Raw genomic sequence first — 2,354 nt, 5'->3', positions numbered from 1 at the left:
CAACGGATTTGCCGGAATACGAGAAATATAGTTTTGAATGGATAATTTGCAATTCATCGAGTCGGACTCGGGTAAAGATGAGGAGAAGCTTCCGAGTGATGCGAGAAAGAGGCAAACTCGCAAGGAGTGAAGTGTGCAGTTTAATTATAAAAGGGACTTATCAGGCTCATGCCTGACGAGGTCTATGTCATTGATATGATGAAGAGGATTCCTCTGAGGGGTTGGCCGAATGTGTTTGAAGCCAACAGGTGACAAGGTCGGTGTTGTGGTGCGCTAGGACTGGTATGGTGACTGAGTTCGAGCAGCGATGAAGTTGGCGCATAGGGCCTTCGAGTGATCGCGTAACTTGTGTAAGAAAAATGGCACAAGCCAACGAAATAATTTCTCGAGGAAATTTGATGTGTGCTAAAAGATTTGTGTAAATAACACCCATAGACACCCACTAGGAGTGCAAGGGGCTTGCTGGTTCAAAACCAACAAGATTCTAAAAGAGTGAAGGATCTAGTCGAACTTGACGAAGTGAAGGATCCAACTGGACATGTTGGAGTGCTGGCTCAAATAAAACGGAAGTGTAGTGTTCCGACTGAGTTGCAGCCCCCGAGGACTGATGCAAACTCGAAATGAAGAACAAATGGTGTTCGTGAATGACGTATGCGTTAAAAATGGATGTTGGACTCAGGAGTGAGTACTAAGCAGGTATGTGAAAATAAGAAACCGAGCATAGGGGCACACTCGGTGGCGTGGCCTCCGAGTGAACATGATTTGTGCATTACGGGATACTCAGGCACGGGAAAATAATAGAATGTAGTGCTACATTGACTTAGCTGTCTGAAGGCGCGCGAGTGGCCGAGTGGTGAAGATGTGTTCAACCGATGGCAATGTGAGGGGCGACCGATTGATGTAGATGTGTCCAACCTATGGCGACGTGCGGGGTGGCCGAGTGGCGATGAGTTGACCAACCGAGTGGCGACGTGCGGGGCGGCCGAGTGGTTATGAGGTGACCAACCTATGGCGATGCGCGGGGCGGCCGAGTGCTTATGAGGTGACCAACCGAGTGGCGACGCGCGGGGCGGCCGAGTGGTTATGAGGTGACCAACCTATGGCGACGCGCGGGGCGGCCGAGTGGTTATGAGGTGACCAACCTATGGCGACGCGCGGGGCGGCCAAGTGGTTATGAGGTGACCAACCTATGGCGATGCGCGGGGCGGCCGAGTGGTTATGAGGTGACCAACCTATGGCGACGCGTGGGGCGACCGAGTGGTTATGAGGTGACCAACCTATGGCGATGCGCGGGGCGGCCGAGTGGTTATGAGGTGACCAACCGATGGCGATGCGCGGGGCGGCCGAGTGGTTATGAGGTGGCCAACCTATGTCGACGCGCGGGGTGGCCGAGTGGTTATGAGGTGACCAACCTATGGCGACGCGCGGGGCGGCCGTGTAAAGTAGACGCGTGGCACGGAGTGACGATGCGCGGGGCGTCCGAGTGATGTAGATGCGTCCCGCGGAGTGGCGACGAGTGAGGCGTCCGAGTGACATAGACGCGTCCCGCAGAGTGGCGACACGCGGGGCGTCAGGGTGATGTAGATGCGTGCTGCGGAGTAACAATGCGCGGGGCGTCCGAGAGAAATAGAGGTGTCCCGCGAAGTGGTGACGTGTGGGGCGCCGAGTGGTTGCTGGACCAAAATGTCTTTGTCCGACTGCCGTAGTGGTTTGTTAACCACCCGAGTAAATTCGTCCGAGCATGCGCGCGAATAGTTCGAGTGGACGGTCATTCAAGTGTGCTTTAGTCCCATCCGAGTGAACTCGGGTTCGAACAAAAAAGGGACTGTTAAGTAATTGTACAGTAATTTGAGAACTAAATTGTAAAATGGTCGGAAAGGATAAGGTCCTTAATCCTCTGTCGAGTGGCTGGGGACTTGTTTCGCCGGGTTCGTTATAGACGTTGCAGATGAGGCTGGAGACTGCGACAAGCCGGACGGCGCTGGTGGCCGTGCGTGGAGGTTCGACGATGGCCTCGTAGACGAAGCCGGAAACGACGACGAGGCGGATGGCACTGGTGACTGCATGTTGACGCCAACCAACCGAGTAGTCTGCACGTTAATTGTCTAGAGTGCAAAAATCATCTCCGGGCTAGCCGGTCGAGTGAACCTGTTCGTTAGCCGGTCGAGTGAAAAGGTGAATCGATCGAGTGAACCACAGTTGGGCTGCGATCCGGTCGCCACACCATCAGCCGAGTGGAATAAATGGCGAGTTAGTCAATCGACATTGTTCGTCTCAGTAAGCCTGCAAGTTAATACATCCACGAATATTTTTTGTTGGACTAAAGTGTCCATGCACGGATGCTATTTTGCAAT

This window comes from Triticum urartu, chromosome 1 (assembly GCF_003073215.2).
Source record: "Triticum urartu cultivar G1812 chromosome 1, Tu2.1, whole genome shotgun sequence".
NCBI classification, from domain to species: domain Eukaryota; kingdom Viridiplantae; phylum Streptophyta; class Magnoliopsida; order Poales; family Poaceae; genus Triticum; species Triticum urartu.
This window is presented reverse-complemented; position numbering follows the sequence as displayed.